The sequence below is a fragment of the Pogona vitticeps genome, chromosome 2 (genome assembly GCF_051106095.1).
Source record: "Pogona vitticeps strain Pit_001003342236 chromosome 2, PviZW2.1, whole genome shotgun sequence".
NCBI classification, from domain to species: Eukaryota; Metazoa; Chordata; class Lepidosauria; order Squamata; family Agamidae; genus Pogona; species Pogona vitticeps.
This window is the reverse complement of record NC_135784.1, coordinates 8,183,676-8,207,829: the sequence shown is the minus strand read 5'-3', so window position 1 is coordinate 8,207,829 and position 24,154 is coordinate 8,183,676. Positions and strand designations below refer to the sequence as shown.

Here is a 24,154-nt window from a genome sequence, read left to right as displayed (position 1 = left end):
GTGAGTGAGGGGCCCCTCGATATCTATTATACTATTGTATGCATTGAAAATATAGTAAATGTTACATGAATAAGTGGAAAACTGTAAGTGGTTGTTCAGTCTCTTCATATGGGCCAGCTTCTTGGGAACTCAGATCTGTCTCTCCATTAGAGTAAAAGACCATAACCTAAGTGGGGTAACAGACTCCACTCTATCCCTGACGTTGTTAAACGCCAGATCCTTGTCAAATAAAACCCAATAAATCCAGGATCAATCCTGGATGACTTAATATTTTTAAAATGTTGGTTATTTATTTATTGTATTTATACCCCGTCTATCTATCTAGTCATTTCAACCACTCTAGGCGGCTTACAACATAAGGATAACAAGTTCTAAAAAATTATAACAATTAATTAATTAAATGATTCTACAAGATGGGAAAAATAAAAATAAATCAAATAAAGAGGAAAAAAAGGAAAGAGGACAGGAATTAACTGGAAGGGAAGGCCTGTCTATACATCCACGTTTTTAGTTGGTTTTTAATAGATCGAGCTTGTCCAACTGAGCCCCTTTTGGGCACAGAAGGCAGCGTAGCCTTTTCACGACTTTGCCTACGCAGATATTCCATCCAACATCTGGGGAGACTGGAAGGGCAGGAATGGGGAGTTGCCATCATTTACAAAAACACCTTCAAGGTTGTTAGGCTCTCTGCCTCAAGCATCCCAGGCCTTGAGACCATGCGTTGGTGGGGACCAGGAATGGATTTGGGATGGGGCTGGTTTACCGTGCTCCCCGGGATCCAGCACTCTCTTTTCCGGAGCTGATGGACTTCATCTCAGCGGCAACATCGAGGTCCCTCAGAGTCTTGGTTCTGGGTGATTTCAACTTCAATCAGCTTCAGGCTCTCCTGGAGGAAAGCAATTCCTTTCACACGATCCAGTCTGTATTTAGGTATGGAGCCCGCATTGGTTGCCTTCCAAGATGGCCTCTTGATGGAGGCCGACTGGGGCAAGATGTCCTTGTTTGTCCTCCTCGATCTTTCAGTGGCCTTTGATGCCATTCACCACAGAATCCTCCCGGGGAGACTCTTCGGGTTAGGGAGGGTGGGTGGGGGGAGAGATCTTTCAGTGTCCTTTGATACTATTTGATACCTTGCCCTCAAGGAAACACTCATTAGGCCCATTAGGAAGAAACCGAGCTTGGCGGCAGACAATGTTGGTAATTATACACCTGTTGTCAATGTTTCTTTCCTCTGCACAGTAGTTGAGAGGGTGGTGAGTGATCAGCTGCAGGCTCTTCTGAATGAAACCAATGCTCTGGGTCCATTCCATTTCGGCTTCAGGCCGCGCCACAGTATGGAAACAGCATTGGTCACCCTGTTTGATGACCTAATGAGGGAGGTCGACAGGGGAAAAATGTCTCTGCTGGTCCTTCTCGATATCTCAGCTGCCCTTGATACCATCAACCACGGTATTCTCCTAGGGTGGCTCTCAGAGTTGGGAATCAGTGGCCTGGCTCCGTTCCTTCTTGGAGGACCGTCCCCAGAGAATGCAGATTGGAGTTTCTTGGCCCTGTGGAGCCTCAATTGTGGGGTTCCACGTTATGAGGGGATGTGGGGCTTTGTATCATCCATATGCTGATGATACTCAGCTCTACATCTCCTTTTTTCCAACAACAGTGGATGTTGTTTTGTTCGTTGAGTGCTGCCTGGGGGCTGTTCCGCAATGGATGCAGGTGAATAGACTTAGGCTGAATGTCCTTCAGGTGGGTGTCCCAGACATCAGTGGTCTGGGAAAAGCCCTTTCCTTTTGGGGGAGTGACTCTTACCACCAAGAGTGAGGTTCGCAGTTTGGGTGTACCTCTGGAACCAGCGCTTACCATCAAGACCCAGGTGTCATCAGTGGTCTGTTCCACACATTTCCACCTTCAGTGGATTGCCCAGCTGCATCCCCAACTTGATGTGAGGGTGCTCACCACTTTGGTCTATGTACTCGTAGTCTCAAGATTAGACCACTGTTATGCGCTGTATGTGGGGCTGCCTTTGAGACTGACACGGAATCTTCAGATGGTACAAAATGCAGTGGTCAGCCTTCGTACAGGAGTGAAAAGGTACCAAAATATATCCCCCACGTTGGCTGTTGTGTATTGGTTGCCCATTCATTTCCACGTTGATTTCAAAGTTCTTACGATGACATATAAAGTCCTAAATGGTTAAGGACCTTGATATCTAGCAGAATGCCTTCTCCCACCCAGGTCTGGCAGAGTCACTCATTCCAGCCAAGCCGGGTGGCTGAGGGGCCTAACGCCAAGGGAGGTCCGGAAGGAAAGAAAACAGTGTCATGGGTTGATTTATGTGGTTTAAATCATGTATTAAAGATGGGCTATGTAGTTGTGAACAATATAATATGGATTCCATATTGGTTCTGTGTATAAATGATTTTGCATGCTGGGAGTGTATTTCCAGAGAGCTGTGGGAATGTTTTTCCTTTAGGCCAGGACAAGCCATTACAAGATAAGAAGACCAGACACTTGTTGTGGCATGGAAGGCAATGGACTGAGAAAAAACACCTGTTTCTAATGAGAAGAGAAGGAGGGACTGTTTGCATAACCTTATGCCGTTATTAGATGACACCTTGAGAGATGGAGAAGGGTGGTTCCAAGAAGCTTGAAAAAGGAACTTTTACTATGTGCAGAGATCCCTTCTTTTGTTCTACAATTTTTGGTCTACTTTTTCCATCATAGTTTTTCTAGGTCTGTTTGCCTGCTGCCCAGTGCAGGTAAAGGACTGAGGGAGATGTAGGGAGACAAGGACAAAAGGAAGGGGGGATTTGTGCCTTTTGCCTACCCTAAAGATGCTTTTAGAGATTTTTTAGGGATTTTTAGAACTATTGTAATTAAAAGGAATTATTGCTTCGTTTCTATTTGAAAACGGTAATTTGCTATGCTTTTACATCAAACTGACTTTGTAAATCTATACTGGTTTTTTTTTCAATAAAATAATAAAATCTTTTGGTCTCTTGAACAGTGAAGCTGTCATAGCTATACCCCGAGGGGAAAGCAAGGCCACAGTAAGCTACTGGGTTCTACCTTATTGAGCCAAGTGGGTCTAAGGACTACAAAGCTCATGTGTAATTTCTTCTTTTTTCTTAAGGTTAAGCAATTACCTTTTTAGGGCAGACTTGTGTTTTGCATGCCTTGGTCACCCAGGACTCAACTCAGCTGCATGAGGGTGCACAGACTTCCAATTACTCTCTGTCCAACTGGTCAAGTTCTCCTTTAGAGGAAGCTGATCGTGACATGTGGAACAGGCTTTCTTGGCAGTGGCCCCTCACCTTTGGAACAACTTGCCAGTGGAGATCCACCTGGCTCTCTCTCTGGATGTTTTCAGGAATAAACTTAAGACCTGGCTATTTGGGCAGGATTGTGGCCTTGTTGTGGTGAAGGGGCTTGAGTAATTCAGAGAAGCTATGGGCTATATTGTGCAGGGACACCCAAGAGAGACAGGTCATAGTGGAGAGTTACGACTAAACGCCATCCACCTGGAGTACGAATTCGCAAGCCACTCCAGTATCTTTGCCAAGAATACCCAAATGAAGAGAAACAAAAGGCTAAAAGATATGACGCTGGAAGATGGGCCACTCAGGTTGGAAGGCGTCCAACATGCTACTGAGGAAGAGCAGAGGACAACAGCAACTAAACAACTAAAGAGCTAAACAACTAAACAACAACAATTTGGCCAGGCTTTCCTTCCTTCCATATCTTAATTTCTTATACTTTCACCACCTTGGATCTATAATATATCTTCTAGGTTTTATTGTTTTTAAATTTGTAAACTGCCCGTAGACCTTTGGTCTAGATGGGCAAGACAGAAATCCAATAATCGTTGCATAGCGACGATTAATCCGGAACAGATTAACGTCGCTATGCGGGGCACCACTGTATAATGCTGGAGGAGGTCATCAGGTGTTCTGGAATTTTGTGTCACCAATATGCGGATGACATGAAGCTCTCTCTTTCCATCCTTCTGCAGTGAATGCTGTCCTGTTAGTGAGAGCTCCAACATCGGAGACGTTGAAGAGAAGCTGAGATCACCACCTGGGAGATCTGCTTTGATTGAATTCCTGCCTTGAGCAGGAGGTTGGACTGGATAGCCTTGTAGGCCCCTCCCAAATTCACTTTTCTATGATTTCTATGAATGAAATTCAACAGAGTAAGTGAAAAGTACTGCACCTTGGAAATAGGAACCCAACGCACAGTTAGAAGATCAGAAATAATTTTTGGGAAAGCCCCACATCAAGCTGCATCTCACCCATAGAAGTAAAGGCAGGTTTGAGCCGAGCAGGATTAGGAACTAGAGGAATAATAACAACACTCTGCACATGTTCAGAGAGGCAGAGTGGTAGATAATCAAAAGGGGACTCCTGCAACCTGGACTCAAAGCCCCACTTGGCCTGGGAAACTCACCTTTCTTTGGCAAACAGGTCTCTCTCTCCCCCCTTCGGGTTGGCTTGAAGTCACTTCAGAGGCTATGAAACGAAGCAGAAAGAACAGAACCAAAGTGAAGGGAAGAAGATGGAGGTTTGGCACCCGGCTAGACCTCTGCGAGGGGCAGAGAAGAGCAGGCCATGTCAAGCCTATCTCAGTGACCTCTCGAGCCCTCGAGAGTGGCTATGGGAGACCTGGAGGTGGCGGCCCCCTCCCCAAAGGTTCCTGGGGCTGCCGGTGACAGGGCTCAAAAAGAAACGGCCTTCTGCTGACGGGAGAGTAGCTGGCTGGAGAGCTCTGGGGTTCAGGATCAGTGGCTCCCTGCACCTCCATCTCAGTGGCCTCTCGATCCATCGAGATGCTCTACGGGGGTGGCGGCCCCCTCCTGAAAGATTCCTGGGGCTGCTGGCGATGGGGCTCAAATACTGCAAAAAGAAATGGAATTCTACTGACAGGAGAGTAGCTGGTTGGAGAGGTTTGTAGGGAATAATTAATAATTCCCAGGGAACCATTACCCCACAGTTGAATTAAATACCAGGGAGAGATCTCTGATAGAATGAAACAGGCAGACTGCAGTCTTTAGTTATGAAGCATATCACCGGTGAGGTTGTCACTACAGAGGTTGGGAGTTTGATTCCCCCCCACGGGCTTCCTTCCAGGAGAACAGCCAGCTGGGGCGGCCTTGGGCCAGCTCCACCGTCCCAGAAGGAAAAGGGGAAACTGCTTCTGAGAACTCCCTCCCTGGGAAACCTTGGAAAAAGGGTCACCCAAGTCAGAACGAGCTTGACGATGGTGATGGGTTTTAATAGTATGTGTTTTAATAGCATGGCGGTGCCTCTAATGGCAATAAAAAGAGCCCACCTGCCTTGCAAAGCTTGGAGGGATCTCGAGTTTTCTCTTTCTGTCCTGGGAGGTACCGGGAAAGATCGGCTCTGTCTCTCCTCCCCCTCCCTGGGAGAAGAGAAGAAGCCAAAGGATCCCTCTGGAGAGATCCCGGGAGGAAGGAAGAGGAAAAGGCTTTCCCTCTGGACTTTTTTTTGTGCAAACCTTTTTTCTTTTTTGTTTATTTTGTTTTTGAATTTTTTTATTTATTTATTTCTAAAGAATGAAAAGACAATCGGCCATATTACAAATATTAAATACAAAACTATCCCCCACATTTCTCCAAATCACATATATACCTTTCCCCATCACCTTTTAAAGAAATATTGACCAACAATCTAAGTCTCTTTTCAAACCACATGTCTCAAAGTCTATTTTGTCAGCATATTTTAATAATGGCTTCCAATTTTCCATGAATTTACTATTGCTTATTTTTCCTCTATGTACTCTAACTTTATTAGTCATTTTTCCATCAGCAATGTATGCCATATTTTACTTGTGAATGCTTGCACTGAGAGATCTTGGGCTTTTTTCCAATTTTTAGCTATTTCGGATCTTGCGGTGCCTATAAGATTTGCAACTAACTCTTTATATTGTATTTTCTCATTTCCCTCCGTGAATAATGAAAATAACAATAATGTTTCATTAATCTCTATTTTTTCAGTTAGTCAGTGTTTCTATCCATTTAATTACCTCCAGCCAAAAAGTTTCTATTTTGGGGCAAGAGATCCACATATGTTTCAGAGTTCCCTTTTGTCCGCAGTTCCTCCAGAATTTATCAGATATATCTTTATTAATTCTATGTAGTTTTGTAGGGCATAGATGCCATCAATGCACTATCTTTAGAACCATTTCTTTTGCACTTGCTGAAATCGATTTATATGGATATTTTTTCCAGATTCCTGTCCAAATTTCTTCAGGTATATTAATATTTAAATTTGTTTTCCACACAGTTTTAGATCCTCCACCTTTTTTGTATTTATTTATTTATTTATTTATTTATTTATTTATTTATTTCATTTCATTTCATTTCATTTCATTTCATTTCATTTCATTTCATTTCTACCCCACCAATCTAGTCAATTGTGACCACTCTAGGCGGCTTATAACATACACTTAAAAAAATAAACATATAACAAACCTCATCACAAATAATAATTTACATAAATTAAAAGATAGAACAAATTTTTTTCCCAAAGATGGCGAGAAACAGGATATATTATAACAGAAAAAGAATAATTAGGTATTAGGTGGAAAGGGGGAAGGCCTGCCTGAACATCCATGTTTTCAGTTGTTTCTTGAAAATACCCAGCGAGGGAGCTGCGCGAATGTCAGGAGGTAAGTTGTTCCAGAGGCGAGGAGCCACCGCCGAGAAGGCCCGGTTTCTTGTTTTTTCCTTCTGGGCCTCCCTCGGCGTCAGGCTCCTCAGCCTCACCTCCTGACTCGCTCAGGTGACACGGGTAGAACTGGGTGGGAGTAAGCGTTCCGCCAAGTATCGAGGCCCTAAACCGTTTAGGGCTTTAAACGTAAGCGTCAAAACTTTGAAGTCAACGCGGAACCAAATGGGCAGCCAATGCAGCACGGCCAGAATAGGAGAAATGAGATGGTATCTTCGAGCTCCACTTAGGAGTCTGGCCGCCGCATTCTGCACCACTTGGAGTTTCCGCATCAGCCTCAAAGGTAGCCCCACGTAGAGCGCATTACAGTGGTCTAATCTTGAGATTACGAGAGCATGGACCAGGGTGGTGAGCGCCCCCACATCGAGATAGGGTCGCAGCCGGGCTATCCACCAGAGATGAAAAAAGGCGGTGCGGACCACGGACACCACCTGAGTCTCCATGGAGAGCGCCGGGTCCAGGTGGATCCCCAGACTGCAAACCCCACTCTTTGCGGCAAGAGTCACCCCCCCAAACAAGAGGGAGTCGCCCAAGCCGCCAACAGTGGGGGCACCCACCCTCAAGACCTCCGTCTTGTCCGGGTTCAGCCTCAGCCCGTTCTCCTGCATCCACTCCAGTACGGTCCCCAGGCAGCGCTGGAGGGACAGGACGGCATCACCTGCAGTTGGAGTAAAGGAGATGTAGAGCTGGGTGTCATCCGCATACTGATGACACGACGCTCCACATCCCCTGATGACCCCGCCCAGCGGCCTCATGAAGATATTAAACAGCATTGGGGAGATAATCGACCCCTGTGGAACCCCACAATTGAGGCTCCACGGGGCCGAGACACTCTCCCCAAGCTGTACTCTCTGGGGGCAGTCCTCCAAGAAGGAACAGAGCCAGGCAAGCACCAGGCCACCAATTCCCAGCTCGGAGAGCCTCCCCAGGAGGATACCGTGGTCGACGGTATCGAAGGCCGCTGAGATGTCGAGAAGGACTAACAGAGAAATTTTTCCCCTGTCAGCCTCCCTCAGTAGGTCATCGTACAGGGCGACCAATGCCGTCTCTGTTCCATGGCGCGGCCTGAAGCCCAACTGAAACGGATCCAGGGCATCCGTTTCTTCCAAGTGAGCTTGAAGCTGGTCGGCCACCACCCTCTCCACCACTTTGCTCATGAAAGAAACGTTGGCGACGGGCCTATAATTGCCAATTTCGTCCGCCGCCAAACTAGGTTTCTTTCTTATGGGCCTAATGAGTGTTTCCTTGAGGGCAGAAGGAAACCTGCCCTCAAGGAAAGACCCATTTATTATTACAGTGGCCCATTCAGTTGTTATCGGCCTGGCTGCTTTGATTAGCCAGGCCGGGCAAGGGTCAAGGGAGGAGGTGGTGGCTCGACAGCGGCCACCGAATCAGGCGTGACAGGCTGAAAGGTGTCAAAAATCTCCGGGCAAGACGGAGCGCTGGACATCTCAGCTCGACTCACTGTGTTCAAAAAAGGAGAGAGGTCCCGGCGGATGGCCTCCACTTTAGATTTTAAAAAGGCTGCAAACTGGTCAGGTGAGAAACTAGGGGGAGGCCTATCACCAAGACCAGTTTCGGATAGGTCGCGCACTATACGGAATAACTCCGCCTGCTGATGGGACGCTTCGCTTATCCGGTTAGCGAAGTAAGTTCGACAAGCAGCCTTCACCTTAGAGAGGTAAAGGTTAGTTGCGACCCTGACAGCTATCCAATTATAATCCGTTGGGTCCTTCCTCCACTTACGCTCTAGCCTTCTCCTATGTCGCTTCAGAGCTCGGAGCTCCTGGTTAAACCAAGGCGCCGGGTGCATTCTGCGACGGAGAGGGCGTTTAGGCACGATCATATCTACGGCCCTGGTGGCAGCCATGGTCCAGCTGTCAACCAGAGCGTCAACAGGAGCGCTAGCCAGGTCAGCCATGACCCCTCTCATGGCATCCTGGAATCCAACTGGATCCAGTAGCCTTCGAGGGCGGACCATGAAAGTAGGTCCCTGCTCCCTGCGAGGGGGGAGAGCCACGGAAACCTTACATTTTACCAGATGGCGATCTGACCACGACAAGGGGAGTGACACAAGGTCGGTCACCACCAGACCACACTTGCTCCAGTTGGTGGAAAAGACCAGGTCCAACGTATGGCCACCCACGTGGGTGGGGCCGTTGACATGTTGGGACATGTTCAAGGAAGCCATGATTTCCAGGAACTCAAGAGCTGGCCCAGTAACCTCTGCCCCCGCATGCACGCTGAAATCACCCAAGACCAGAAGCCTTGGGGATCCCAACAGTGCCGCGGAGACAAAGTCGGCCAGTTCCGGAAGGGAAATCGCTGGGTTACAGGGAGCGCGATAACACAGCAAAGTCCCAATTCCATCCCTGGCCCCAATTAACACGTGGAGTGCCTCTAGACCCGGCCTTACCACCGACGAGCGTCTGGTAACCTGTAAGCTGGATTTATACACAATGGCTACTCCCCCCCCCTCGCCCCTCCAGTCTACCCTGGCGCTGGACGGCATAACCGGGCGGACAGATGAGAGCCAGGGGAGGACCCCCCTCCCCGCCAATCCACGTCTCGGTTATGCATGCCAGGTCTGCGTCCTCCTCCAGGATAAGGTCACAAATTACCTGGGATTTACTGGACACAGACCTGCCATTCAACAGCAGCAGGGATAGAGTGGAAGGCTGGCTGAACTGGTTACCTCGATATTGGGGGTTGGTCAAAGTCTCAGAACAATGAACAGCCTTCAAACATCTGTTCCTTGTTCTTCTAACACAAGTAGGGACTGCGCCGATGCTATACCTCCCATTACCCATAGTCACAGAGATCTTAAAAGGCCCCTCGCTGGGGGGGGGGCAGGCCTTCCAATCCATATCAGGGAGAGAGAAGGGAAAAGGAACAAAGAAAAAGAGGAAAAGGGGAAAAAGTAAAAGAGAAAAAAACAATTGACAAATAAATACAAAATCAAAATATCAAAATTAACAGAAAATGGTGCAATCAAATTATATAAATTACTTAATAAGCATATAATAAAAATACATAGCCCAGTTGTAATATAAATTTAATACAAATTAAATTAAAGGATTACATATTAACAATAAAAGGAAAAGGGAAAGGGAAAAAACAATTATAAAAATCCCACAGTGATTGTCCCCCAACATATATTTCTGAACTGTCCTCCTTTACTATGTAATCTTGTCCTTTTTGATGTTTTCCACATTCTTTCTCAATAATGCTTTTATATATCAGTGAGATTAGTCCTCTCTTTTTATTTTTATCTTTTTGTATATAATATTGTTCAAATTCAGTTAATGTCCTTAGAAGGCCAGGTTTTTTGTTGTGAGTAGCAAAACTTCTTATTTGTTTTATTTGTAGCCAACTGCTTTTTATTTGCTTTGTTTTCTCTTCTATTTGCCTGATAGTAAGTGGTTCCCCTGAGTTGAATAAGTCATTAATTCTATATATGCCAATTTACTTCCATTCCTTAAATTGTGCATATTTCTCTTTAGACTTAAAATTTGGGTGATCCATGAGGGGACATAAAGAGAATACTGGGGGGGGGGCAATGTTTTACTATGTTTTCTCCATATCCTTAATGTTTCAGAAATGAATGGGTTCTGTATTTGTTCTCCTTTTCCATTTTTTTTGTAGTATAGATATACTTGCTTACTACAGTGAGGTCTCTACTTAAGAACGTCCCTACTTAAGAACAATCCAACTTAAGAACAGCTCCATTTGCTAAATTTTGCTTCTACTTGAGAACAGAAATCCAAGATAAGAACAGGGGAAAAAAACCTTTCCTGCTCTTTTTTTAACCTTAAGTTATCTTAGGTTAAAAAAAATTCTCCCCCTAGTGGTAGAGTACGTATTAACCAGCTTTGCATTAGTTCCTATGGGAACTAATGCTTCAATGTACGAACGCACCTCTAGTTAGGCATCCTTCAGTCTCGAAAGACTATGGTAGCGTGCTCTGTGTGGAGGACTTGGAACAGCGTCTAGTGTGGCTGAGGAGGCCAATTCGAGAGTGACAATCCCTTCCACACTGAAGACAAATCCAATCTGTCCCCTGCCCAGCTCCCTGGTTTTGCTGCTTTTGTGATTTCCTCTTTGCCTCGGCCTGCTGGGCAAGGGTCGCTTCAAATTGGGAGAGGCCACGATGCAGTGCTTGCCTCCAGGCTGAACGCTCAGATGTCAGGGTTTCCCATCTGTTGAGGTCTATTCCTAAGGCCTTCAGATCTCGCTTGCAGACGTCCTTGTATCGCAGCTGTGGTCTCCCTCTGGGGCGATTTCCCTGCACTAATTCTCCATACAGGAGGTCCTTTGGAATCCGACCATCAGCCATTCTCACGACGTGCCCAAGCCAACGTAGACGTCGCTGTTTCAGCAATGTATTCATGCTGAAAATTCCAGCTCGTTCTAGGACTACTCTGTTTGGGACTTTGTCCTGCCAGGTGATGCCAAAAATCCGTCGGAGGCAACGCATATGGAACGTGTTCAGCTTCCTCTCCTGCCGTGCACAAAGGGTCCAGGACTCGCTGCAGTACAGGAGTGTGCTTAGGACACAGGCTCTATAGACTTGGATCTTTGTATGTGTCGTCAGCTTCTTATTGAGCCATACTCTCTTTGTGAGTCTAGAGAACATGGTGGCTGCTTTGCCAATGCGTTTATCCAGCTCGACATCCAGAGAGAGGGTGTCAGAGATGGTTGAGCCAAGGTACACAAAGTCATGAACAACCTCCAATTCTTGTGTAGAGATGGTAATGGAAGGAGGTGAGTCCACGCCCTGGCCCATGACTTGTGTTTTCTTCAGGCTGATTGTTAGTCCAAAGTCTTGGCAGGCCTTGCTGAAACGATTCATGAGTTGTTGGAGGTCTTCAGCAGAGTGGGCAACGATGGCTGCATCATCTGCGAAGAGGAAGTCCCGCATGCATTTCAGTTGGACTTTGGTCTTCGCTCTCAATCTGGAGAGATTAAAGAGCTTTCCGTCTGATCTAGTCCGGAGATAGACACCCTCGGTTGCAGTTCCAAAGGCATGCTTCAGCATGACAGCAAAAAAGATCCCAAAAAGTGTTGGTGCGAGGACACAGCCCTGTTTCACTCCGCTTCGGATGTCAAAGGGGTCTGATGTTGAGCCGTCAAAAACTACAGTGCCTTTCATTCCCTCATGGAAAGATCTGATGATGTTAAGGAGACGAGGTGGACATCCAATCTTGGGAAGTATTTTAAAAAGGCCATCCCTGCTAACCAGATCAAATGCTTTTGTAAGGTCTATGAAGGCCACTAAGAGCGGCTGTTGTTGTTCCCTGCATTTCTCCTGCAGCTGTCGGAGGGAGAATACCATGTCAGTGGTGGATCTATTAGCTCGAAATCCGCACTGTGATTCTGGATAGACTCTGTCTGCAAGCACCTGGAGCCTCTTCAGAACAACACGGGCAAGCAGCTTCCCTACAACGCTAAGAAGAGAGATGCCACGGTAGTTATTGCAGTCACCCCTGTCTCCTTTGTTCTTGTACAATGTGACAATGTTTGCATCCTTCATGTCCTGTGGTACTCCACCTTCCCTCCAGCAGAGACAAAAGATTTCGTACAGTTCAGTGGTGATGATCTCCTTACAGCATTTCAGCACTTCAGCAGGGATGTTATCCTTTCCAGGTGCCTTGCCGGAGGCGAGGGAGTCCAAGGCCGCTTTTATTTCTGCTAGGGTTGGTTCGCTGTCCAGCTCTTCCAAGACAGGTAGGCACTCAATGTTATTTAATGCTTCTTCGGTTACTACATTCTCTCTGGAATATAGCTCAGAGTAGTGCTGTACCCAGCGTTCCATCTGCTGTGCTCGGTCCTGGATGAGCACACCTGTAGCAGACTTCAAGGGAGCAGATTTCTTCTGTATTTGGACCTAAGGCCTGCTTGATACCGGCATACATTCCTTTGATGTTACCTGTGTCCGCTGCTAACTGTATATGAGAGCTGAGCTGGAGCCAATAGTCGTTGGAGCATCTCCTGGCAGCCTGTTGGACTTGGCTGCGAGCAGCTCGAAGAGCTTGCAAGTTGTACTCGCTAGGACAGGCTTTGTATGCTGCTAGTGCTCTTCTCTTAACCTCGATGGCTGGCATTAACTCCTCTGAATGGGCTTCGAACCAGTCAGCCACCTTTTGGGTCTTCTTGCCAAAGGTGGACAAGGCGGTGTTATAGACAGTGTTCTTGAAGTGTTCCCATCGTTCAGGTGCATTTGCAGTAGCCGGACCTGGAAGGGCTTCCTCAAGTGCTTGGGCAAATTCTTTCACTTTTCTTTGATCGCGAGTCTTGCTGATGTCAATACGTGGTCTTCCTTCCTTTTTCGTGTGATATACTCTCTTTGTTCGCAGTTTTACTCTACTACACACCAGGGAGTGATCAGTATCACAATCAGCACTCTGGTAACTGCGTGTGATCGTAATACTAGGAAGGCTGGAACGTCTAGTGAGGATTAGATCAAGCTGATGCCAATGCTTGGATCTTGGATGTCTCCAGGAAACTCTGTGTTGCAGCTTCGTGTTAAAGAATGTGTTGCTGACGCAAAGACCATAATGGCAGCAAAGCTCCAGCAAGCGCTGGCCATTTTCATTCATCTTTCCAATGCCAAAGCGACCTAGACAAGTGGGCCAAGAATTATGATCAGCACCAACTCTAGCGTTAAAGTCTCCAAGAATGAACAGTGCCTCTCTTTCAGGGACTTTTTTGATAGCAGCTGCCAGATCGTCATAGAATTTGTCTTTCACTTCTGGAGTGGATGACAGTGTTGGTGCATATGCACTAATGAGGGTTACTGGTCCTGCTGATGAGTGGAGCTGCAGAGACAGGATTCTTTCACTCCCCACAGTAGGTGGAACAATGCATCTCAGGAGAGTATTTCTGACTGCAAAGCCAACACCATATTCCCTGGTCTCATTCGATGGTTTTCCCTGCCAGAAGAATGAGAAGTTTTTTTCCTTGACAGATCCCGAGTCTGGCAATCTTGTCTCTTGCAGGGCAACAATGTCCATCTGCAGTCTACTCAGTTCCATGTCAATGACAGCTGTCTTGCGCACATCGTCTATTTCTTGCAGGTCATTAGGAAAGCCGTAGTCAGGAAAGCCAGGGGTCATTGTCCGTACATTCCAGGTGCCCAGCTTTAGGGCAGGCGTTTTCTTACGATTGTTGCATGGTGCACAGTTATCGATCTGCTTGTCGGGTTTGACCCTAAACCCCACGCACCCCGTGAAGTTAACAGACCGTGGCGAGGTAGCACCTTACTGGCTGGGGGCTGCCCAGCTTAAGGCGGGCGGTATCTACCTGGTGAGGTGTAATGACCTCTCCCACCGTCAGAAGTAGCCCCTGGCGTCATGCTCTACGCCAATTGAGCAAGGACTTATAACCGGTAACTGCTACTTCCCGTGTTGTTTCGACGCTGTATGCGAAGCTGGAGTGTCCTCTCCAGAGCACGAAGCCTGGGTAAAATAGTATGGAGGATAGGCTGTTACCCAAGCAGCAAATCCCCCCTCTCCACGTCACTGAAATTGTCCAGTGGAAAGGCAAGAGCCAGTACAATTGGTTCCAGTGACGTCGCAGGAGTTGGCGGAATGATATAAACTGCCTCCGGGACTCCGGCTCCGGATTTTGCCTCGAGGTTATCTCCTGAAGCCCTTTCCATAAGTGGATATAGCCACAAGGCAGTGGAGGTTTGAAGTCGGAGTTTTCCTTCTCCTAGATGGGCTGCCTTCCAGGGCTGACGAGCCCCACCTACCCGGCCTCCTCTCTAATAGTGTGGAAGTGTTCTATGTTTGTTGTCATTCCAATGTATCAAATTTCGGTAAAGATAGGATTTGAAGATTTAGCACGCCATTTGACACGCTCTCCTGCTCAGCCTCCTTCAAAGCTAAAACTCCACCTTCCCACAGGCCATGCATATCTACCATGTTAAGGACGGAGATGGGATCGTAGATAGAATAGGAGTATTTGACACTTTCGCGCGCCATTAGGCGCGCGGTCCTGGGAAGTCCCAATTTAACCATGCGGTGGGGGGTGGGGACAGAGAGAATAAGCCAGAAAAGCCCATAGAGCCAGTACCTGTGCTTCCTTCCTAGACAAAACTTCCTGAGGAAATGGAGGAAACCTCTCCTGGGAAGTCCCAATTTAACCATGCGGTGGGGGGTGGGGACAGAGAGAATAAGCCAGAAAAGCCCATAGAGCCAGTACCTGTGCTTCCTTCCTAGACAAAACTTCCTGAGGAAATGGAGGAAACCTCTCCTGGGAAGTCCCAATTTAACCATGCGGTGGGGGGTGGGGACAGAGAGAATAAGCCAGAAAAGCCCATAGAGCCAGTACCTGTGCTTCCTTCCTAGACAAAACTTCCTGAGGAAATGGAGGAAACCTCTCCTGGGAAGTCCCAATTTAACCATGCGGTGGGGGGTGGGGACAGAGAGAATAAGCCAGAAAAGCCCATAGAGCCAGTACCTGTGCTTCCTTCCTAGACAAAACTTCCTGAGGAAATGGAGGAAACCTCTCCTGGGAAGTCCCAATTTAACCATGCGGTGGGGGGTGGGGACAGAGAGAATAAGCCAGAAAAGCCCATAGAGCCAGTACCTGTGCTTCCTTCCTAGACAAAACTTCCTGAGGAAATGGAGGAAACCTCTCCTGGGAAGTCCCAATTTAACCATGCGGTGGGGGGTGGGGACAGAGAGAATAAGCCAGAAAAGCCCATAGAGCCAGTACCTGTGCTTCCTTCCTAGACAAAACTTCCTGAGGAAATGGAGGAAACCTCTCCTGGGAAGTCCCAATTTAACCATGCGGTGGGGGGTGGGGACAGAGAGAATAAGCCAGAAAAGCCCATAGAGCCAGTACCTGTGCTTCCTTCCTAGACAAAACTTCCTGAGGAAATGGAGGAAACCTCTCCTGGGAAGTCCCAATTTAACCATGCGGTGGGGGGTGGGGACAGAGAGAATAAGCCAGAAAAGCCCATAGAGCCAGTACCTGTGCTTCCTTCCTAGACAAAACTTCCTGAGGAAATGGAGGAAACCTCTCCTGGGAAGTCCCAATTTAACCATGCGGTGGGGGGTGGGGACAGAGAGAATAAGCCAGAAAAGCCCATAGAGCCAGTACCTGTGCTTCCTTCCTAGACAAAACTTCCTGAGGAAATGGAGGAAACCTCTCCTGGGAAGTCCCAATTTAACCATGCGGTGGGGGGTGGGGACAGAGAGAATAAGCCAGAAAAGCCCATAGAGCCAGTACCTGTGCTTCCTTCCTAGACAAAACTTCCTGAGGAAATGGAGGAAACCTCTCCTGGGAAGTCCCAATTTAACCATGCGGTGGGGGGTGGGGACAGAGAGAATAAGCCAGAAAAGCCCATAGAGCCAGTACCTGTGCTTCCTTCCTAGACAAAACTTCCTGAGGAAATGGAGGAAACCTCTCCTGGGAAGTCCCAATTTAACCATGCGGTGGGGGGTGGGGACAGAGAGAATAAGCCAGAAAAGCCCATAGAGCCAGTACCTGTGCTTCCTTCCTAGACAAAACTTCCTGAGGAAATGGAGGAAACCTCTCCTGGGAAGTCCCAATTTAACCATGCGGTGGGGGGTGGGGACAGAGAGAATAAGCCAGAAAAGCCCATAGAGCCAGTACCTGTGCTTCCTTCCTAGACAAAACTTCCTGAGGAAATGGAGGAAACCTCTCCTGGGAAGTCCCAATTTAACCATGCGGTGGGGGGTGGGGACAGAGAGAATAAGCCAGAAAAGCCCATAGAGCCAGTACCTGTGCTTCCTTCCTAGACAAAACTTCCTGAGGAAATGGAGGAAACCTCTCCTGGGAAGTCCCAATTTAACCATGCGGTGGGGGGTGGGGACAGAGAGAATAAGCCAGAAAAGCCCATAGAGCCAGTACCTGTGCTTCCTTCCTAGACAAAACTTCCTGAGGAAATGGAGGAAACCTCTCCTGGGAAGTCCCAATTTAACCATGCGGTGGGGGGTGGGGACAGAGAGAATAAGCCAGAAAAGCCCATAGAGCCAGTACCTGTGCTTCCTTCCTAGACAAAACTTCCTGAGGAAATGGAGGAAACCTCTCCTGGGAAGTCCCAATTTAACCATGCGGTGGGGGGTGGGGACAGAGAGAATAAGCCAGAAAAGCCCATAGAGCCAGTACCTGTGCTTCCTTCCTAGACAAAACTTCCTGAGGAAATGGAGGAAACCTCTCCTGGGAAGTCCCAATTTAACCATGCGGTGGGGGGTGGGGACAGAGAGAATAAGCCAGAAAAGCCCATAGAGCCAGTACCTGTGCTTCCTTCCTAGACAAAACTTCCTGAGGAAATGGAGGAACGCACCTCTACATAACAAAAAAACAGCCAGAACGGATTAATTGGTTTTCAGTCCATTCCTATGGGAAATGCAGATTCAACATAAGAACTTTTCAACTTGAGAACCACCTTCCAATACGGATTAAGTTCTTAAGTAGCGACCCCACTGTATGTCCGTTTTCATTTCACTTTCCATTTGACCCAATCGAAATTTTTACAAGTCTCGTCAATTTGTATAAGTTTAATAATTTGGTTTATTTGCAAGGCTTCATCATATTTTTGGAGCTGTGGTATCCCTAATCCCCCCTTTTGACCCAGTCTATATTTGACACTACAGTATTTATAAATCTTATCTTCTTTCCCTTTCCTGCAATAAAATTTTCTAGCTTTCCTTGCCATAGAAGTCTTTCCCTCTGGCCAGCAGCCTTTCTCCTTCTTCCATCCCGTGGGGCAGAAAAAGGAGCAGGGGATGAAGGAAAAAAGCTGGGAGGGTGGGAGGGGTTTTTTGCAAACGGGACGGCTCTAAATGTCCCATTCAGGAGAAAGCCCCCCACCCGGACAAGCCTCTTCCTTGAAGCCAGGAGAGGATCCTCTCCTTGGGGGGAGGGAGATCTCCTTTCTGCCTCTACCCCAAACCTGTGGCCTTCCTGGGCTTCTTTCTTTCTGCCCTGCTTTCCTTTCTGGATAAAACAAAGGCTTTTCCTGTAATGCCACCAGGGAGCCCCCCCCCCCAACACACACACACAAACACACACCAGGAACACATGAAAGAAATCCCTCCACCCATCCACCCACCCCTTCCTGTAGTGGATCCCCAGCCTGGGATCTGGTCTGGGGGGGGAATCTGGTCGGCCCCTCCCTCTTCTCGATCCAGAACCACTGAACCAAGTGCTCCTTAAGAGTCCCCGTCAAACACTACGGAGGGAGGGGGATCCAGAAGGGGCTCAGGAGGGCAGGGCAGGCATTGGGGAAGGGAGCACTGTTGCCCCCAGCTGACACCCCCAAAGACTAGGGTTGCCAGATGACAGGCAAAAGGAGGGCATGTCCTCCTTTTTAGCCTAATGTCCTCCGTCAGGCAGGCAAAGATAAAAAAATTTGAAATGTCAGGCTTTTGTATATATTATAATTTTGGATGACAGGGGGAGAGGTGGAAGGACCCCCTTCCCCCTGGCTTTCCCACCCCCACCTGACCACCCACTCCCGGTATTTTCCAAAAAAAAGGCCTCCATTGAATTTATTTTTATTTTTTTAACATGACTGTTTCTTTGTCGGTTCACTAAGAGACATTTATTGGCAGCTATTGTAATAAAATTGTATGGATTGCGGGTTTAATCTGGAACGATTCAAATGAAACATTCAATATGTCCTCCTTTGTCCTCCTTTTCATCTTTCTATGTCCTCCTTTTAGTACCCATGTATCTGGCAACCCTACCAAAGACCCATTTCTGCGACCCCCTCATGTCCCCTCTTTGCAGCACCCTCTCTCCTTCCTTCCCAAGACAGGGGGCCTGTTCCAAGTACGTAACTTTTACAAGCCTGGACAAAAGGGAGGGTGAGACCAGGAGGGTTGTATGGAGGAAGGAGCAGTTGGGGAGGGAGAGAGAAAGAGTACTGGGGGGGGGATGCTCTCTCCTATCCCCCCCTCTCTTCCCCCACAAAGATGGTTGCCTGCACTTCGGCAAGTATGGTCTCTGCCCTCACAACACACAAAGAGCAACTTTTATACCTGACGCATATTTTCCCTCTCTTTCCCTCTGGCCAATGCGGCCACAGCGGAGGGCTCACATTCTGCCTATCACACAATATACTCCGTTTTGTAAAATCATCCTTCATAACTCTTTATTACTGTATTGTGACCTTAGAACTTTATAAACTAGTTTTATACCACACAGACAAAGGTCCCGGGTGTTTTACTCGGGCAGGATCGAGACCCCTCCCAGAGACTTCCCACCTCCTCCACATTTACCCCATAGATCTCATCATCCACCACCACTGAGCGGGTTGGCCGGTGATGATGGGCGATGGAGACCATCATGATCTAGGAGGAAGAGGAGGAGGAGGATCAGGAGGAAAACAAAATAGGCGCCTTCCCTTTGCAAGGCCTTCGCGGGTTGCAGACTGAGCGGGAGGAGGGGCTCCTTTTTATTTTGTTTCTTCAACAAACCCCTTAGGCCCCCCCCGCCTTTCCTAGTCTTGCACCCCCCCCATTGCTCACCTCCCTGTAGGTCCTCTGGCGGGAAACTCGCGAGGAAGCCACAGTCCCCCTTGCAAAGCGGTCTTTCCCCTGGAGGATCCTGGGGAGGGCAGGAGGAGGCTGGACTCCCAGCTTCCCACCTCCGGTTCTGCCTCGACCCCCACCCCTGGGAGTGGCTCCTCTTCTTCCCCCCCCCCCCCTTTGAGAGCTCTCGGTTTTTCCTCTTTTCCAGACTGGAAAGAAGGGAGGGGGGGAAGAAGGAGCGGAAGGGGCGGAGCCTCAAGGTTGGGGACCACTATATATAAAACAACGTGAGACGGATTCCTAGAGAGGAACTCTCTTAGATTAGACATTCTGGTTGCTTGAACAACCGAGACAAGAGATCACAGAGACATGGATTCCTAGAGGGAAAGCACGCCAGACAAGAGAGACGGATTTCTAGACAGGAACTCAGACATTCTGGTTGCTTGAACAGCGAGAAGATTCCTAGAGAGTGAGCGTCCGAGACAAGAAAGAGATCAGAGAGACACGGATTCCTAGAGGGAAAGCACGCCAAACAAGAGAGATGGATTCCTAGAGGCGACTGGAAAGGTGAGCAGGAGGACTGTGACTTTCAGAGGAAAGATACCCCCCCACGACGTGCTCAATCCTGTCTTGTGGATCACTTCTATCATTATTTGTGCTACTAGAAGGCATCGACAAGTGGTTGTTTGACTTAGAGGAGTCTTGTACTGTTTATCCTCTGCTGGGAATGTCTCCCTTACTTTTCCCCTGTGCCTGGAGCTGTCAGATGTGTGTGTGTGATATTTTCCTGTTTGTTTTAGTAAATTCTGGAGGGGGTCCAGCTGATCAACAATATGCTGGATTTTCTCAAAGATGCAGTGCTCCCCCATTAATCTCAATAGTTGGAGATTTATCACCCCCTTATCCACCACGGTCAATGAATCTTTACCCTCCTCTGAGGTTTCTAACCCTTCACCAGCTTGAATAGATACAGTTTGTTTCATAGCTGGTCCTGCTATTTTCAAGTCAGTGAGAAGGGTGAGGTTTTCAATAACTGAGACTTTTCCCACTGTATTCCTGGGAGTCTGTAGCCAAAGCAGAGAATTTATTTCCAGTGGTGTTCATAGCTGACTCACTTACTGTTTCCGTCACAAAGAGGTCCCGCTGATCTAGCTGCGGTTGTTTAGCAACCTTGGGAGTAGAGTTAGAAGCAGTCTGCTGTCGTTTCCTTCTTCCCCATTTTGCCGATTCTTTGAGCTCCAATAATCCACAGTAATCCAGGTGTTTGAAAGACCATTTAGGCCAACACGGTGGTCTCTAGATGCCCTCAGGACACCCCAATAGGATGATGAGCATAAGGTTAAAATAAAAAGGTTTTTAAAAAGGAGTGAGCCATAGGACAGTTGTCATCATTGAGTGGCCATCTTGAATCAACCCCCAAGTTGAAACATAACAACAAGCCTTCCTACTGGCAGAAAGCATAGCCATATTGGTCTGTGCAAGTGACACACACATACATGCACGCATGCACGCAAGTGCTTCCCTCCCGCTCTGCCTGTGAGGAAGGCCAAACAGACCAGGAAATTCTTCTCAAAGCAAAAAGGAGCAGATCTGGAAAATGGGCAAAAAGGCCCCCTTGTCACACACACAGACAGAGACACACAAACCATTCATAGGGGGCAAAACAGATCCCCAAGGGACCTCACAGGTCAAAGACCAGCGTGTCCAACTGGAGACCACCCCCCCAGCATCACCCACTGGGTTCTCCCCTCCAGGAAGGACCGTAGCCATAGAAAAGATGTCCCCAAGTCCCATCCTGGAGAAAAAGATCCAGAAGGACACCATGGATGATGATATTGAACACTCAGGAGAGGCCCAACAGAACCAGAAGGGGGCACACACACTCCCCTTGTCCAGATCCCAGCCAAGGCCGTCCCACAAAGGGACCAAAGCCGTCATCTCTGTCCTATAACCAGGCCTGAAACGGCCAGATTGAAAAGGATCCAGGTAATCCGTCACCTACAGGAACCGCTGGAGCTGAGAAATCAGCAAACACTCCGGGACCTTGCCCAGGAATTGGAATCTTTGAGACTGGCCCCTCATTGTCCAGTAGACTGGGATCCCGGGAGGACTTCTTTCATCACAGTCTTCTTCCTGCCTCATCGAAAGCAAGCGGGGATCCTGCCCTCTCTGCAAGGAGGCCTTTGCCACTCCCTGTACCCACTCAACCATCTCTCCCTCGGGCTGCTTTTCTGAGCCAGGATCCAGCATGCATTGGGGGGGGGCACATTCAGCTCCCCAGGAATCTTGGTCACACCATCCAGCTGCCCCACCTAAAAAACGGCCACGAAAATGGGACAAGTAGGGGCCAGGATGGCATCCACCGGAACTGCCTCGATTCCAGCAAGGTCTACCTGGCAGGGGTTCATTTGCAATGCCTGGAAAAGACCTCTGGGTGGCAGGAAGCCTCTCATCCTTTTCTGGGTCTTCTCTCTCCCCCTTCCCAGCAGAAACTTTGCTTTTTACTCCTGCCTTGTGGAGGGAGGAAGGGCCCTCTGTAGCCTCCCTCTGGGAGGCCCCAGAGATGGGGAAAGCAGGTGGAGGCCCCTGCCTTGTTCTTCTGGTTCCCATGCAGAGGCAGCCATGGGTCCCTTCATGAAGGGGAGGCCAAAAGGTGCCCTTTCGTGCTCCTTTGTTGCTCTGGACACCCCTCCCCATCCCACACCTTCCCCCCTCAGGTGGAAAGTCCCATCTTGGGATCCTGCAAGGGATTGGGAGGGGCTTTTCCTATCCTTCACCCCCCCAATCTTCCTCCCCTGAGTCCCCCCCAGTGTTATCGCTCTTCTCTCCTTCTGCCCCTGGCCTGCGCCTCAGGGAGACACTCTGCCTCCCCTTCCCCCGTGTGGAGATGATGGGGAGGGCTACTCTTGGAAAAAACATAGTCAGGAAGGTGGTAGAGGAGCGCCTCTCCTCGGTGATGGTCAAACAGGAACCGGACGTCAAAGGTGGGCACCTGCTTGTCTCTGTCTCCTTTAACCCCCACGCTCATGTCTCCTCACCCCTTTCCAATCTGGAGGCCGAGTTCTAGACCTGCTGGAGTTTCTGTGATAGCCTCAAGGGCAGCCCCATGTAGAGAGCATTGCAGTAGTCTAACCTTGAGACCACCAGTGCATGGACCAGCATGGTGAGGGACCCAGTGTCAGGGTAGGGATGCAGCTGAGTGATTCGACTTAGTTGAAAATAGGTGGTTAGGACCACAGATGCTGTCTGGGATACCATTGATAGCGCTAGGCCCAAGAGTACGCTCATCCTTCATGGAGACTCCAACGAAGGAAAGGGGGGCTCCCAAACCCCAGGCTCTAGGGGGCCTCACCCACAGGATTTCCATCTTGTCCATGTTCAGCCTCAGTCTATTATCCTTCATCCACCCCAGTACAGCATCCAAGCAGCACTCAAGGAATGGGACAGCATCCACCACAGAAGAGAGGAAGGAGAGATAGAGCTTGGTGTCATCTGCATATTGATGGCACGAAGCTCCAAAATTCCCGATGACCTTTCCCAGCAGCCTCATATAGCTATTAAATAGCATTGGGGACATGCTTGACCCCTGCGGTACTCTACATTTGAGAGTACACGGAATGGACAACATCTCCCCAAGCTGCACTCTCTGGGGACATTTCCCCAGGAAGGACCGGAGCCAGGCCAAGGCCTGACCTCTGATCCCTATCCCAGAAGCTTCTCCAGGAGGATACCATGGTCGATTGTATCAGAGGCCGCTGATAGATCAAGGAGGACCAGCAAGGACATGTTGCCCCATCGGTCTCCCTCAAAAGGTCATCTTGCATGCTGTCTCGGTGCCATGATACGGCCTAAACCTGGACTAGAATACATCAAAGGCATTGGACTCCTCCAGGAGCAAGCTGATTGGCCACTGCTGTCTTCACCAGCATGTTCATAAAAGGAACATTGGCGACAGGGTCTATAGTGTATGTCATCTGCAGCCAAGTTGGGCTTTTCATAGACGTTAGATGCGATTTTAGCAGCTAATAAATTAGCTTCCATCAGGTCACATCTCCAAAAACTCTCTAGCCTCCTATTTTGCTTCCTCACGCATAGCTGCCAGTTATACTAGGCAGCTGGGCGTGTTCAGCAATGAAAGAGGTGTTTAGGTGTGATCGCATCAGCTACCCTGGTAGCAGCGGTATACCAACCGTCCACCAGAGCAACAGGGGTGCCAATCAGCTCAGCTGGTAATCCTCGCATTGCATCTTGGAAACCAACAAGATCCAATAGCCTGCAGGGGTGGACCATTTTCATGCTAAGTAGTGATAATACTAGAGAATATTGTCCCTTTAAGGAAAATTATGACATAATAGACATCATCTCTGCTGAATCACTGTACATCTGATGTAATCCAGGTAGCAAGACTGCATCAGCAAGATGGATATAATAGTAACCAAGTTGGTACCATGCTTCTGTGGGTGGAGTACGTTTTCTCATTTGTGCATTTTTAGATGGGAATGAAGCCTAGGATTTTGACAGAAGCTCCTTCTACATATCAAGCATTTCTATGGCTTCTACCCTAGGTGAGTTCTATGATGTAAACTCAGGCTAGCGCCATGACTGAAGTTCTGTCCACATTCCGTACATTGTCAACCCTCAATTTACGAACTTAATCTGTTCCGGAAGGATGTTCGTAAGTTGAAAAGTTCGTAACTCGAATCAGCATTTCCCATAGGAATGCATTGAAAAACAATCCGTTCCAGCTATTTTTGCTTCTTAGGTTGAGGGGCGGTTTTTAAGTCAAAGCATTAGTTCCCATAGGAACTCATGCAAAGCTGGTTGATCCATTCCAACCACTAGAGGCAGAAACTTTTTTCTAAACTTAAGATGGTGGAGATTAAAAAAAGGCAGGACACCACG

At 48.2% G+C, this 24,154-nt stretch overlaps 1 protein-coding gene across 2 annotated transcripts in view; it reads right to left on the bottom strand.

The window, feature by feature from the left end:
• The window catches only part of LOC110071311 (uncharacterized), a 29,080-nt gene extending 8,980 nt beyond the window's left edge, over positions 1-20,100 (bottom strand). The window contains exons 1-2 of one of the 2 annotated variants that reach the window (XM_072987749.2): positions 19,250-20,100; positions 4,444-4,505 (exon numbers count right to left, since the gene is read on the bottom strand). The gene's annotated coding sequence lies outside the window, so the exon portion shown is untranslated. The remainder of the gene's footprint in view (positions 1-4,443; positions 4,506-19,249) is intronic. The other variant, XM_072987751.2, reaches the window with a different exon arrangement.
• Between the last annotated feature and the right edge of the window lie 4,054 nt (positions 20,101-24,154).